This window comes from Schistocerca cancellata, chromosome 9, assembly GCF_023864275.1.
Source record: "Schistocerca cancellata isolate TAMUIC-IGC-003103 chromosome 9, iqSchCanc2.1, whole genome shotgun sequence".
Taxonomy (NCBI): domain Eukaryota; kingdom Metazoa; phylum Arthropoda; class Insecta; order Orthoptera; family Acrididae; genus Schistocerca; species Schistocerca cancellata.
In genome coordinates, this window is record NC_064634.1 from 45361528 (window position 1) to 45378838 (window position 17311).

The following is a 17311-nucleotide window of genomic DNA, read 5'->3' on the forward strand; positions in this document are numbered from 1 at the left end:
CTATTTGTCAAGAATAATTCTGTAGATCAGGTATCGAATGATAAAGACAGTACGTTCAGTTTCACGTAGTAGTTTAAGCAGGTTCACTTGCATTCAATTTCACTCAGCAGTTTCAGAATTAAATTTAGAAGTTTCACCTTCCCAGTCATTTTAGTCCAAGTAAAAACCTAAATAAAGAAGTTTCAATATGCAAAATTTCGGTGTTTTTTACAGGTGCTGTATGTTGCAATAGTTATTGTTTTCCATGTTTCTGCGATGATTGTCGTCCTAATTCGTGGAGTGCTCCATAGGTTAAAAATTATACTTGTCACAAATGTAGATACAACAATATAAACGAACTGGTTATACTGATTTGATTTAACTTCTCGCATATCCTTTTTTTATTTCCACTTTCCTCACAAAAGAAGTTTTATTGACTTTTTAGGAGAAGTACTACGTAAATAATGAATGGATCATTAAATATTGATAATTTTCTGTCATAATAACTTATTGTTAGAAACACATTGTAACGTTGTTGCTTTGATTTGCTATGAAAGCGGTGCTGCTATTCAAGGTAATAAAAGCGGGTTAAAAGCTGTGAGCTGTCTGGGGAAGTTAACCTTGCATTACTGCGCAACTGTTTCACCAGGTATCCAGTCTAGCTTACCAAATTCCCAACCAGACTAACATTAATTATAATCTTTTAGTTGTCATACCACAACCGGTGATATATATATATATAAAAGCGAATTTAAATAAAAAGAAATAAATCAGTTTATATTTGGGAATTTATTTAACATTGAGCATTGAAATTTCAGCATATTAAACTTGAGTCATAACTAAGCTGGTGTCTTATTTAGGATTGTGTAAATGTGAGTTTGTAATCTTACGGAACACATCAAATAGGGAGCCAAGATTGGGAGACTACATACAACACTGCATTCATAAAATAACACACGAAGAACGTTGAAACATATGCAAGAGAAAATTAACCACAACCAACCGATTCAATTTTCACCCAAAGAAGTTACGTTCGTAGCACAATCCTGTCCGTCATGTAATTACCACACACTGGTATACTAAATTCATACTAACTCTCTGTGAAATCTTCCCAAAAAGAATAGCTGAGGGCTACTTTGATGATTACACCACATGCTTCACGTGGTCAACTTGGTTTACACAAAGCGTGTAACTCCACAATAATTTTAATAATTAAAATAAATTAGATCGAAAAGCAATTTACAAAAGAAAAACCTCGAACTGGTTACTAACGTCTTACTATTAACCTGATGGGTCAAACAATTATATAAGCACGTGGTAGTGGTCTCACAAAGTGCACACCACGTGGGTTGAACATAAAGAAAAGTTGCTATATTGAAAAATATTGTCAAGATGAGATGTTATAATCTCACGCACACTCGCATTTAAGATTGATGATCTTAGTTAGAGTTACTGATCAACACGTGGTTCCACTTTACTCACAAAGTAGTGACAAAGCAACTACTGGAAAATATTCTGAACTTCACACTCGAAATACACTGCGTTGCAATTTAGGATAACATTAGATATTTTAGAGCTAAACCTGAAATAAAGGTGATTAAATTTTCAGTTAGGCTGAACTTAAGAAATACATTGTCCTACGGACTTCGCAGACACGCGCTTAGCCGGAGATCTTACCACTTCAGACGCTCGCCACGGACAGACTGCCGTGGTCCCTTCCTGAGGGTGGCTCACAAATACAAACGGAAGTGGCCAGAGGGGCAGCTTCCTATACCAACATGACAAGGGACGGACAGGACCATACTACTGGATAGAAACCTCTTTGCTTTTAGAAAGCGTAGCTACCTGTTCCGACGTTGGTCCTACTGTTCTCTAGCAGACAGGCTTGTCTGCTACCCTCAAGCATGCAACTAGAAATACATTTGCTCATTCATCCTCTCACACAGAAGGGAAGGGGGATGACAGTATCTTATCGTATACAGTATATAAAAGAAAGCGGATGTAGGTTCCGTATGAGACTATGTGACATGAATTGCATATAAACTGTGTTTTAAAGTGTAGTAGTGTGACAGATCGTTCTTGTTTATGTGTAAAAGTAACACGTTCCACTACTCAGTCTCCTCCCAGATAGTCAGAAACGCCACAGTAAATTTAGAAGAGGAATTTATGCCGTAAATGACAACAGATTTAAGAAATCAAACATGAAAGGAATCCAACAGAGACCTTTCAACATGCGAATGAAAAAAGTACCAGAAGCTAGATTCGATCCAGAGACCTCGCCCTTGGGAAACTACCTGCTCACCCGAATTTTTTTTTTAATCTTATTTTCTTCGTTATTGTTCGCTGCATTTGTTGGGAGCGGATGTCCCACGATATCTACTCCAGTTCATTGTCGATCCATTCACCCATTTTTCTTTTTATAACAGCAGCTAACACACTGACCGAACGCGCTTACCTACCTTGCCGACGTCGCTCGGCTGTGGACTGCCTGAATCTTTCCAGCCATACAATTACAGTCTACTAAGTAATAGCATAGTCGGAGTTACACACGGATGGTAAAAGGTATCGTCGTAGTTCTGTCACAGAGCAATAGGGGGAACCTTTGTCCTTCATGCAATGTCGGTAAAGCATAAGTTTACTTTGAATTCTTGACTGAGATACACAAGAGGAGACGTGAGCACAACTTTCGCGTCGCATTCTGAGGCTGCGTTTCTCTGTAGCCGCCCCGAAGGTGCGAGAATGTGTCGTGCTGCGGCGTCAAATCAAAGTAACTTGTACGAAAATGAGTAGCACGCTATAAATTGGTTAAAAGCGTGGATGACTTTGAAGAACGTGGCTCAATCGGATAAGTGACTCCAGCAGTGGAAAAAAATGATTATTAATCTTTTCTCGGAAAACCCATTCTCATTGCCTCAAGCGCAAGCAGAATTCACTTTGGAACAGCTGTCAACGCAAATTCGGCACACGTGGAGGGCTCCTCCACGTGAATACGCGGAAAACTGTTTCACACTGCGGCTACGGTCGCAGGTTCGAATCCTGCCTCGGGCATGGATGTGTGTGATGTCCTTAGGTTAGTTAGGTTTAAGTAGTTCTAAGTCTAGGGGACTGATGACCTCAGATGTTAAGTCCCATAGTGCTCAGAGCGAAAACTATTTCAGGCATGCCTCGGAGATGCCAAGCAATTATTGACGCTGCGGATGGCAAGTCGTGTTATTGAGTGGAATTACATTTTTCTTTTGTTGATATATGAAGTATGCATACCTTTCAGTTTGTTCCAAATACATTTTTTCTGCTGATTAAGTCCACCGCGATCTTACTTAACAAACTGTACGCAATAAAACTAACCCAAGTCTGCCTACAATTTATACGTTATCGTACATTTCGGTAAACACGCGAAAGTTCTGAGGAGGCAAGGCTCACTTCAGAGGAAACGAGCTATAAATTTTACCACTCTTTTTGGCATACAGAGTTCCGTTATTCGAGGCGCCCGATTTGTAGAAGCTGCGCTCGCAATAAACAAAGCAGCATGTTAAAAAAAAAAAAAATGGTTCAAATGGCTCTGAGCACTATGGGACTCAACTGCTGAGGTCATTAGTCCCCTAGAACTCAGAACTAGTTAAACCTAACTAACCTAAGGACATCACACACATCCATGCCCGAGGCAGGATTCGAACCTGCGACCGTAGCGGTCTCGCAGTTCCAGACTGCAGCGCCAGAACCGCGCGGCCACTTCGGCCGGCCCAGCATGTTTAAGTTTGTTCCAAATACATTCTTCTACTGACTAACTCCACCGCAGTCTTACTTACCAAACTGTAAGTAAGAAAAGTAACCCAAGTCTGGTTACAATTTATACATTATCGTTCATTTCGGCTAACACGCGAAAATTCTGAGGCGGCAAGGCTCGCTTCAGAGGAAACAAGCTACAAATTTTACCACTCTCTGTGGCATACAGAGTTCCGTTATTCGAGGCGCCCGATTTCAAGATGCTGCGCTCGGAGTAAACAAAGCAGCGAATCAGCCGCCGATAAATATGAAACAGCGGGCGGCTGGCGCTGCTCCAGTGCGCCGCTGCCTCGGGGAGGCCGTGGCTGCCGCACGCCGGCCACAGTTGCGGTGGTTGGCGTGACGTCACGGCCGGCGGCGCCCCGCCAGCGACCGCGGGTGGCGCGAGTCGCCTTGTGGCAGGTGGCGCGGCGCGCATGCGCACTGCGCCCGGCACACGCAGCCGCGCACAGCAGCGTCCCGCTTGGGGTAGCGCCGAGAGCCCACAGCACCCAGTCGCACCGCATCCACTCGAAAATTGACAATCACGGCCGTATTGACAATCTACAGACCCCCCGGGTGAAACTGTGATGCGGTCGCTACCAACGGAAATTTTATGTTAACTAGATCACGAAAATAACATGTTGTTGTTGTTGTGGTCTTCAGTCCTGAGACTGGTTTGATGCAGCTCTCCATGCCACTCAATCCTGTGCAAGCTTCTTCATCTCCCAGTACCTACTGCAATCTACATCCTTCTGTATCTGTTTAGTGTATTCATCTCTTGGTCTCCCTCTACGATTTTTACCATCCACGCTGCCCTCCAATACTAAATTTGTGATCCCTTGATGACTCAGAATATGTCCTACCAATTGGTTCCTTCTTCTTGTCAAGTTGTGCCACAAACTCCTCTTCTCCCCTATTCTATTCAATACCTCCTCATTAGTTATGTGGCCTACCCATCAAATCTTTAGCGTTCTTCTGTAGCACCACATTTCGAAAGCTTCTATTCTCTTTTTGTCCGAACTATTTGTCGTCCATGTTTCACTTCCATACATGGCTGCACTCCATACAAATACTTTCAGAAACGACTTCCTGACACTTCAATCTATACTCGATGTTAACAAAATTCTCTTCTTCAAAAATGCTTTCCTATCCATTGCCAGTCTACATTTTATATCCTCTCTGCTTCGACCATCATCAGTTATTTCGCTCCCCAGATAGCGAAACTCCTTTACTACTTTAAGTGTCTCATTTCCTAATCTAATTCTCTCAGCATCACCCGACTTAATTCGACTACATTCCGTTATCCTCGTTTTGCTTTTGTTGATGTTCATCTTATATCCTCCTTTCAAGACACTGTCCATTCCGTTCAACTGCTCTTCCAAGTCCTTTGCTGCCTTTGACAGAATTACAATGTCATCGACGAACCTCAAAGTTTTTATTTCTTCTCCATGGATTTCAATACCCACTCCGAATTTTTCTTTTGTTGCCTTTACTGCTTGCTCAATATACAGATTGAATAACATCGGGGATAGGCTACAACCCTGTCTCACTCCCTTCCCAACCACTGCTTCCCTTTCATGCCCCTCGACTCTTATAACTGCCATCTGGTTTCTGTACAAATTGTAAATAGCCTTTCGCTCCCTGTATTTTACCCCTGCCACCTTTAGGATTTGAAAGAGAGTATTCCAGTCAGCATTGTCAAAAGCTTTCTCAAGTCTACAAATGCTAGAAACGTATTAGAGCATTTTTCGTACTGAAAGCCTGTAAGGTTTATTATAAAAAATAGTCATACTAACAACTGACGGAGAACATGAGCATGTGTCACTAAATAGGCAGAATGCTCCTGGTTTTTGGGTGTACATTTTGATGAAAACTTGAACTTTAAGATGCATATTACTGAGCTTCTCGAACAATGAGGCTCAGCTAATTTTGCTTTTAGTACATCTACATCTACATGGATACTCTACAAATCACATTTAAGTTCCTGCAGAGGGTTTGTCGAACCATCTTCACAATTCTCTATTATTCCAATCTCGTATAGCGCGCGGATAGAATGAACACCTTTCCGTTCGAGCTCTGACTTCCCTTATTTTATCGTGGTGATCGTTCCTTTCTGTGTAGGTCGGTGTCAATAAAATATTTTCACATTCGGAGGACAGAGTTGGTGATTGGAATTTCGTGAGGAGATACCGTCCCAACGAAAAACGCCTTTCTTTTAATAATTTCCAGCCCAAATCCTATATCATTTCTGTGACACTCTCTCCCATACTTCGCGATAATACAAAACGTGCTGCCTTTTTTTGAACTTTTTCGACGTACTCCGTCAGTCCTATCTGGTAGGTATCCCACACCTCGCAGCAGTATTCTAAAAGAGGACGGACAAGCGTAGTGTAGGCAGTCTCCATAGTAGGTCTGTTACATTTTCTAAGTGTCCTGCCAATAAAACGCAGTCTTTGGTTAGCCTTCCCCACAACATTTTCCATGTGTTCCTTCCAATTTAACTTGTTCGTAATTGAAATACCTAGGTATTTAGTTGAATTCATGGATTTTAGATTAGACTAATTTATCGTGTAATCGAAGTTTAACGAGTTCCTTTTAGCACTCATGTGGATGACCTCACCCTTTTCGTTATTTAGGGTCAACTGCCACTTTTCGCACGTATAAGATATTTTTTCTAAATCGTTTTGCAGCTTGTTTTGATCTTCTGATTACTTTATTAGACGATAACCGAAAGCGTCATCTGCAAACAACCGAAGACGGCTGCTCAGATTGTCTCCCCGATCGTTTATATAGATAAGGAACAGCAAAGGGCCTATAATACTACCTTTGGGAACGCCAGAAATTACTTCTGTTTTGCTCGATGACTTTCCGTCAGTTACTCCGAACTGTGACCTCTCTGACAGGAAATCACATATCCAGTCACATAACTGAACGATATTCCATAAGCACGCAATTTCACTACGAGCCGCTTCTGTGGTACAGTGTCAAAGGCCTTCCGGAAATCCAGGAATACGGAATCGATCTGAAATCCCTTGTCAATAGCACTCAACACTTCATGTGAATAAAGAGCTAGTTGTGTTTCACAGGAACGATGTTTTCTAAACCCATGTTGACTGTGTGTCAATAGGCAGTTCTCTTCGAAGTGATTCATAATGTTTGACCACAATATATGTTCCAGAATCCTGCTGCATATCGACGTTAACGATATGGGCCTGAAATTTAGTGGATTAATCCTAATACCTTGCTTCAATATTGGTGTGACCTGTGCAACTTTCTAGTCTTTGGGTATGGATCTTTCGTCGAGCGAACGGTTGTATACGATTGTTAAGTAAGGAGCTAATGCATCAGCATACTCCGAAAGGAACCTAATTGGTATACAGTCTGGACCAGAAGACTTGCTTTTTTAAGTGATTTGAGTTGCTTCACTACTCCAAGGATATTTACTTCTACGTTACTCATGTTGGCAGCTGTTCTCGATTCGAATTCCGGGATATTTACTTCGTCTTCTTTTGTGAAGGCATTTCGAAAGGCTGTGTTTAGTAACTCTGCTTTGGTAGCACTGTCTTCGATAGTATCTCTATTGCTATCGCACAGAGAAGGCATTTATTGTTTGTTGCCGCTAACATACTTCAAATACGACCGGAATCTCTTTGGATTTTCTGCCAGGTTTCGAGACAAAGTTTCGTTGCGGAAACTGTTATAGGCATCTCGCATTGAACTCTGTGCTAAATTTCGAGCTTCTGTTAAAGATCGCCAATCTTGGGGATTTTGCGTCTGTTTAAATCTGGCATGTTTGTTTTGTTGTTTCTGCAACAGTGTTCTAACGCGTTTTGTGTACCAAGGAGGATCAGCTCCGTCGTTTGTTAATTTATTTACTATAAATCTCTCTATTGCTGCCGATACTATTTCTTTTAATCTAAGCCACATCTGGTCTACAGTTACATTATTAATTTGGAATGAGTGGAGATTGTCTCTCAGGAAAGCGTCAAGTGAATCTTTATCTGCTTTTTTGAATAGGTATATTTTTCGCTTATTTTTCGAGAATTTGGGGATTACAATATTCAGTCTCGCTACAACAACCCTGTGTTCACTAATCCCTGAATCGGTTTTGATGCTCGTTATTAACTGAGGATTATTTGTTGCTAAGAAGTCAAGTGTATCATCACAACCGTTTACTATTCGCTTGAGCTCATGAACTAATTGCTCGAAATAATTTTCAGAGAATGCGTTTAGCACAATTTCGGATGATACTTTATGCGTACCTCCGGCATTAAACATGTATTTTCGCCAACATATCGAGGGTAAATTAAAGTCACCACCAACTATTATCGTATGAGTCGTGTACGCATTTGAAATCAAACTCAAGTTTTCTTTGAACCTTTCAGCAACTGTATCATCTGAACTGGGAGGTCGGTAAAAGGATCCAATTATTATTTTATTCCGGTAGCCAAAAATGACCTCTGTCCATACTAACTCACAGGAAGTATCTACTTCGATTTCGCGACAAGTTAAACTAATTCTAACAGCACCAAACACGCCACCACCAATCGTGTTTGGCCTATCCTTTCGGAGCACCGTTACGTTCTTCGCAAAAATTTCTGCTGAGCTTACATCCGGCTTTAGCCAGCTTTCAGTGCCTATAACTATTTGAGCATCAGTGCTTTCTATTAGCGCTTGGAGCTCTGGTACTTTTCCAACACAGCTACGACAGTTTACAACTCTTACACCAATGGTTTCTGTACCTACGTTCTTCCTGTGTTCAGCCTGCAGCCTTTGTGACTGAAGCCCTTCTCGTGTTTTCCCGAGACCCTCTAACTTAAAAAATCGCCCAGTCCACACCATACAGCCCCTGCTACCCGTGTAGCCGCCTCCTGCGTATAGTGGACACCTGATCTACTCAGCGGAACCCGAAACCCAACCACCCTTCGGCGCAAGTCGAGGAATCTGCAGCCTACACTCTGACCACAACTATTGGTTATGACCTGTAGATTAAAACTGAAGAAACTGCAAAAAGGTGGGAATTTAAAGAGATGGGACCTGGATAAATTGAAAGAACCAGAGGTTGTACAGAGTTTCAGGAAGAGCATAAGGGAACAATTGACAGGAATGGGGGAAAGAAATACAGTAGAAGAAGAATGGGTAGCTTTGAGGGATGAAGTAGTGAAGGCAGCAGACGATCAAGTAGGTAAAAAGACGAGGGCTAGTAGAAATCCTTGGGTAACAGAAGAAATATTGAATTTAATTGATGAAAGGAGAAAATATAAAAATGCAGTAAATGAAGCAGGCAAAAAGGAATACAAACGTCTCAAAAATGAGATCGACAGGAAGTGCAAAATGGCTAAGCAGGGATGGCTAGAGGACAAATGTAAGGATGTAGAGACTTATCTCACTAGGGGTAAGATAGATACTGCCTACAGGAAAATTAAAGAGACCTTTGGAGAAAAGAGAACCACTTGTATGAATATCAAGAGCTCAGATGGAAACCCAGTTCTAAGCAAAGAGGGGAAAGCAGAAAGGTGGAAGGAGTATATAGAGGGTCTATACAAGGGCGATGTTCTTGAGGACAATATTATGGAAATGGAAGAGGATGTAGATGAAGATGAAATGGGAGATACGATACTGCGTGAAGAGTTTGACAGAACACTGAAAGACCTGAGTCGAAACAAGGCCCCGGGAGTAGACAACATTCCATTGGAACTACTGACGGCCTTGGGAGAGCCAGTCCTGACAAAACTCTACCATCTGATGAGCAAGATGTATGAGACAGGTGAAATACCCTCAGACTTCAAGAAGAATATAATAATTCCAATCCCAAAGAAAGCAGGTGTTGACAGATGTGAAAATTACCGAACTATCAGTTTAATAAGTCACAGCTGCAAAATACTAACGCGAATTCTTTACAGACGAATGGAAAAACTAGTAGAAGCCGACCTCGGGGAAGATCATTTTGGATTCCGTAGAAATACTGGAACACGTGAGGCAATACTGACCTTACGACTTATCTTAGAAGAAAGATTAAGGAAAGGCAAACCTACGATTCTAGCATTTGTAGACTTAGAGAAACCTTTTGACAATGTTGATTGGAATACTCTCTTTCAAATTCTAAAGGTGGCAGGGGTAAAATACAGGGAGCGAAAGGCTATTTACAATTTGTACAGAAACCAGATGGCAGTTATAAGAGTCGAGGGACATGAAAGGAAAGCAGTGGTTGGGAAGGGAGTAAGACAGGGTTGTAGCCTCTCCCCGATGTTATTCAATCTGTATATTGAGCAAGCAGTAAAGGAAACAAAAGAAAAATTCGGAGCAGGTATTAAAATCCATGGAGAAGAAATAAAAACTTTGAGGTTCGCCGATGACATTGTAATTCCGTCTGAGACAGCAAAGGACTTGGAAGAGCAGTTGAATGGAATGGATGATGTCTTGAAGGGAGGATATAAGATGAACATCAACAAAAGCAAAACGAGGATAATGGAATGTAGTCGAATTAAGTCGGGTGATGTTGAGGGTATTAGATTAGGAAATGAAACACTTAAAGTAGTAAAGGAGTTTTGCTATTTGGGGAGCAAAATAACTGAGGATGGTCGAAGTAGAGAGGATATAAAATGTAGACTGGCAATGGCAAGGAAAGCGTTTCTGAAGAAGAGAAATTTGTTAACATCGAGTGTAGATTTAAGTGTCAGGAAGTCATTTCTGAAAGTATTTGTATGGAGTGAAGCCTTGTATGGAAGTGAAACATGGACGGTAAATAGTTTGGACAAGAAGAGAATAGAATCTTTCGAAATGTGGTGCTACAGAAGAATGCTGAAGATTAAATGGGTAGATCACATAACTAATGAGGAAGTATTGAGTAGGATTGGGGAGAAGAGAAGTTTGTGGCACAACTTGACCAGAAGAAGGGATCGGTTGGTAGGTCATGTTCTGAGGCATCAAGGGATTACCAGTTTAGTATTGGAGGGCAGCGTGGAGGGTACAAATCGTAGGGGGAGACCAAGAGACGAATACACTAAGCAGATTCAGAAGGATGTAGGTTGCAATAGGTATTGGGAGATGAAGAAGCTTGCACAGGATAGAGTAGCATGGAGAGCTGCATCAAACCAGTCTCAGGACTGAAGACCACAACAACAACAACACACTGTCGCAGAACCGTCTGTGCCTCCGATTCAGACCCTCCACTCGGCCCTGTAACAGAGGTCCGCAATCAGTCCTGTCGACTATGGTGCAAATGGTCAGCTCTGCTTTTATCTTGCAAGCAGGACTGGCAGCCTTTACCACTTCTGTTAGCCGCTCGAAACCAGAGAGAATCTCTTCTAATCCAAAATGACACACATCGTTGGTACCGACGTGAGCAACCACCTGCAGTTGGCTTAACCCTGTGCTCTTCATGGCATCCGAGAAAACGCTTTCTACATCTGGAATGACTCCACCCGGTACGCACATGGAGTGCACATTGGTTTTCTTACCCTTATTGTCAGCCAAGTGCCTAAGGGGGCCCATAAAGCGCCTAACGTTGGAGCTAATTTCTTACAAGGGACCATCAGAAGCGTAAATAATGGATTTTGATGAGTCTGGGACATGTTGTATAGGGACATGCTCTGTGTATGAGGCTATCCTCTTTTTTAGCGACGGGCTTGGTTTTCGAGAAGACTGATTCTGAACTTCACTGCACGCTGTAACATGCGTGACGTTAGCTATGTTCCACCCAAGTGAGCCGTTAAATCCACCCAGATTTAGGTTTTCCTTGATTTCCCCAAATCGCTCAAGACAAGTGCCGGTATGGTTCCTTTGAAGGGGCCGATTTGCTTCCCCTAGCGCTCTGTCTCTAATGACCTCGGTGTCGACGGACGTTCAACTCCACATCCCTTTTTTCTTTTAAACTGGTGGCTCAATAGGCGCGTATGGTGACGAGAAACCAGAGACCTACCTGCTGTTTAGAGTGCGAACAGTACGGATAAGCGCAGCCGCGACGCGTTAAGTTCTACCTGCCTTACTTCGTCGGTACTCGTTCTGACGCTGTGCTCCAGCTCCTTGAATTACAAGAAAGACCAAAGGTGAGGATGGTTGGCCTGCAAACAAGTACCCAACATGTCCGGTAAAGGCGCCCTGTGGCCTCTAGTTAAATTGCCGTACGTCAGTAAAAATTTTAAATCACAAATAAATGTTCCACACACCGTAATTCAAGGAGCCAGCAGTGAAACCATTAATTCATTAATTTCAAGTAATCTTGGTCTTGCATAAATTTGAGTAACTACCAAACCGAGTTGAATAAAAAAAAATTCTACTTCTGTCAACTGGGACTATACAAAGTTTAATGGGTACAAGTCCAGAAATTTTCATTATGCCCAAACGTCCGTGTATTTGTTACTTTTTCTCTGTGTCGGACATTCTTCCCACAAACACATCACAAACTTTACAACCTGATGTTTTCTTCACAGCTGTAACTGCACCACTAAGCGGACCATGCCTGTCACTATAGACTAACCGTTTTGCAACCGGACTTCAACACCTGATCTCCTGCACAGGCTTGCTCTTCTCACATGTACTTGGAAGTATTAACCAACCTAAAAACATACAACTAATAATAACTACATTTATTAATCTTCAAATGATGTAAATACTGGTATACTGTTGTTCAGTACGCCGTTATCAGTCACATTTGTTACACACTGTATGACCGAAACGCCAGGATGGTTCTGATACTGCTTACAAGGGAACCTCCTCATCGCACCCACCTCAGATTTAGTTATAAATTGGCACAGTGAATAGGCCTTGAAAAACTGAACACAGATCAATTGAGAAAACAGGAAGAAGTTGTGTGGAACTATGAAAAAATAAACAAAATATACAAACTGAGTAGTCCATGCGCAAGATAGGCAACATCAAGGATAATGTAAGCCTAGGAGCTCCGTGGTCCCGTGGTTAGCGTGAGCAGCTGCCGAACGAGAGGTTCTAGGTTCAAGTCTTCCCTCGTGTGATAAGGTTACTTTCTTTATTTTCGTAAAGTTATGATCTGTCCGTTCGTTCATTGACGTCTCTGTTCACTGTAATAAATTTAGTGTCTGTGTTTTGCGACCGCACCGCAAAACCGTGCGATTAATACACGAAAGGACGTACCTCTTCAATGGGAACCGAAAACATTTGATCGCAAGGTTATAGGTCAACCGATTCCTCCACAGGAAAACACGTCTGATATATTCTATACGACACTGGTGACGGCATGTGCGTCACATGACAGGAATATGTTGTCGACCCACCTAACTTGTTCACTTGGCGAATGGGTAAAAAGATTCTTCTACCTTGCCCGATTCACGTTTTCTTGTGGATGTGATAATCACTCCCAAAAAAGTGATGAAAACATAAGAGTCTGTCACATAAACTGAAAATAAAAAATTAAAGTTTTCGCTCGAGGGAAGACCTTGCCCGATTCAGGTTTTCTTGTGGATGTGATAATCACTCCCAAAAAAGTGATGAAAACATAAGAGTTTGTGGCATAAACTGAAAATAAAAAATTTAACTTTTCGCTCGAGGGGAGACTTGAACTCACGCCCTCTCGTTCCGCATCTGCTCACGCTAACCACGGGACCACGGCGCTCCTAAGCTCATCCTCACCTTGATGTTGCCTATGTTGCACATGGACTACTCAGTTTGTATATTTTACTAATTTTTTTCATAGTTTCACACAACTTCTTCCTGTTTTCTCGATTGATCTGTGTTCAGTTTTTCAAGGTCTATCCACTGTGCCAACTTATAATTAAATCTGAGGGGGGTGCGATGGGGAGGTTCCCTTGTTAGCACCGAAACGTGCAAGACTCGGAACTGCTATAAATATTACACCCACAGTCGTGACCAGAAGCTCATCTACACTCCTGGGAACTGAAATAAGAACACCGTGAATTCATTGTCCCAGGAAGGGGAAACTTTATTGACACATTCCTGGGGTCAGATACATCACATGATCACACTGACAGAACCACAGGCACATAGACACAGGCAACAGAGCATGCACAATGTCGGCACTAGTACAGTGTATATCCACCTTTCGCAGCAATGCAGGCTGCTATTCTCCCATGGAGACGATCGTAGAGATGCTGGATGTAGTCCTGTGGAACGGCTTGCCATGCCATTTCCACCTGGCGCCTCAGTTGGACCAGCGTTCGTGCTGGACGTGCAGACCGCGTGAGACGACGCTTCATCCAGTCCCAAACATGCTCAATGGGCGACAGATCCGGAGATCTTGCTGGCCAGGGTAGTTGACTTACACCTTCTAGAGCACGTTGGGTGGCACGGGATACATGCGGACGTGCACTGTCCTGTTGGAACAGCAAGTTCAAAAAAAAATGGTTCAAATGGCTCTGAGCACTATGGGACTCAACTGCTGAGGTCATTAGTCCCCTAGAACTTAGAACTAGTTAAACCTAACTAACCTAAGGACATCACAAACATCCATGCCCGAGGCAGGATTCGAACCTGCGACCGTAGCGGTCTCGCGGTTCCAGACTGCAGCGCCAGAACCGCGCGGCCACTTCGGCCGGCTCGAACAGCAAGTTCCCTTGCCGGTCTAGGAATGGTAGAACGATGGGTTCGATGTCGGTTTGGATGTACCGTGCACTATTCAGTGTCCCCTCGACGATCACCAGTGGTCTACGGCCAGTGTAGGAGATCGCTCCCCACACCATGATGCCGGGTGTTGGCCCTGTGTGCCTCGGTCGTATGCAGTCCTGATTGTGGCGCTCACCTGCACGGCGCCAAACACGCATACGACCATCATTGGCACCAAGGCAGAAGCGACTCTCATCGCTGAAGACGACACGTCTCCATTCGTCCCTCCATTCACGCCTGTCGCGACACCACTGGAGGCGGGCTGCACGATGTTGGGGCGTGAGCGGAAGACGGCCTAACGGTGTGCGGGACCGTAGCCCAGCTTCATGGAGACGGTTGCGAATGGTCCTCGCCGATACCCCAGGGGCAATAGTGTCCCTAATTTGCTGGGAAGTGGCGGTGCGGTCCCCTACGGCACTGCGTAGGATCCTACGGTCTTGGCGTGCATCCGTGCGTCGCTGCGGTCCGGTCCCAGGTCGACGGGCACGTGCACCTTCCGCCGACCACTGGCGACAACATCGATGTACTGTGGAGACCTCACGCCCCACGTGTTGAGCAATTCGGCGGTACGTCCACCCGGCCTCCCGCATGCCCACTATACGCCCTCGCTCAAAGTCCGTCAACTGCACATACGGTTCACGTCCACGCTGTCGCGGCATGCTACCAGTGTTAAAGACTGCGATGGAGCTCCGTATGCCACGGCAAACTGGCTGACACTGACGGCGGCGGTGCACAAATGCTGCGCAGCTAGCGCCATTCGACGGCCAACACCGCGGTTCCTGGTGTGTCCGCTGTGCCGTGCGTGTGATCATTGCTTGTACAGCCCTCTCGCAGTGTCCGGAGCAAGTATGGTGGGTCTGACACACCGGTGTCAATGTGTTCTTTTTTCCATTTCCAGGAGTGTACATCTATCTGCCACAATAATGTGCACGTACACAGTAAGATGAAAAGCATTGTCCGTCTTACCAGTAGCGACATGAATGATGACGTAATAGCATAGCTTAAGCCAACTTATCTAACCACTTCTAAATCTGTAGTTATTGTCATAGTCAATAAGCAAAATTTGTAAACGCCAATTAAAGTCACTTGTCATGTGACTGCCAATATTCGCTCTCTGCAAACATCAAATGAACTACCAAAGCGCTTACCGTGTCACTGAGGCTGAGCCACCATCATCTACAGGTCTGTCCTCAGTGAAAACCCTTTGTGATATGCCAAGAATAAGGGGACCCTATATAATATAACATTTTAGCAGTGGCTTCAGTCACATCACTTTTCCTAATGCAAGTAACTTTGATATTTTGATGTTCAACACTCGTTCCTCACATCAGAGAAACCATTCCTGTATTTCCACAGACCATTCCATGAATTACAACGACACAAAAATTTTGGCCCATACATCAAACTTTTGGAGCTCGATTATCAATGAATCTGTGGAAATAAGATTGTCTGACACCGAGACTCTCATCAATCGAGATAGCGGTTATCAGCTGAACTCTGCTTGGAATCCTGTTATAGAGAAACTTCGTAGTCGACGTAGTTATCTGCATAAAGATGGAAATCGACCTGACACCGATACGCCAGGCTTTCGCAGTGGAGGGCGCGAGGCGCAGCGCACGGAGCCGTTATGAACGCGCACGCTGAGCAGCGCATGCGCAATGTCACCTCAGAAGGCTTTAAATAGCGGAGCTCAGCGCGTACTCGCCAGTACTACTACAGTGGCATTCACCTGAAGATGGCCAGAAGACTCTGCACCGAAATATCGTGGCAGGAAGTTAGTTACTGATATCCGGCAGTTCTCCCGTGTTTTTATGGAACAATCAGTACGCCGGGAAAGCTTTAAACATCACATTCCTGTAATAGTTTTGCGATTGTCCAGTCTACTACAAAACATATTTTTTCAACAGGACTCCTTTTTTTCTCCCAGTCTTCAGGGCCAGAGGCAGATCAATTCGACTGTTGCTATGGGGTGTGTTCCAACTAAAATTGCGTCTTTCTTTTTGTTTTTTACGGAATATTCCTGCACAAAGCTTCCAGAAGACCCCAAACGCTTCGCACTTGCCCCACTATGGCATCGCACTATCGCCCTACCAGGATGACTAGCGTCTTCCTCGGTCGCACTGCGCCCACCAGAGGGACAAAATCTGAACATGGCTGCGACCCAACATCCCGAATTCTGATGTGCTACTAAATTAAAATTCACATAAATCGTTATCCAAATAGCCGATCTAGATGCGGTTTGCACCAAGCAATTGTAAATCACACAAAGCACATATTCAGGATGTCTTCCCCGATACATTTATTTTCTTACTGCACTTAAGTACAATATATGATATTCCAAAATGAGCCTAGTCAGTGAAATAGCGTATCACTGACATGTCTCACTACGTTTTTAGCATTCTGCCATATTTTTTAAAATTGTTTTAAAACATCTTTGTTCCTCACCTGGTAGGTTTACCTCTTGCCATCAATGGTCTGCAGTTCTCAGGTAGTGATTAGTTTAAAAAAAGCATACTTGTGCCATCAGGTGACAATTTTATGTTTACTCTCTACTGGTTTCGATTGGTATAATCATGTTCAGGGAGAAAAACATTGTATCTTCTCCTTAAAGATGATTGTAACAGTTAAAGCTGGCAGAGAATAAACATGAAATTGTGCAGCTTGAAAGCTGTCACTTGCTTTAATCATAAATATATGTCTGGGTGATGCGAAATGTTATCATCTTTACATAAAGAAAAGTATCATCTTCTCAATAACCTTCACACCCTCAATTTTTATACACGTAATTAGTGAATTTACTCATGGCACTTTTGTTGCCTATGACTATGGTCAGTTTCAGAACCCAAATTAATAATCAAATTATTTAACTTAATAAGACTGAACCTTAAATTGCTAGTTTACCCATGGACCATTACAGTAAAATAAAAACACTGAATTGTTGAGGGAGTATGAATGAGAAAATTGGTGTATT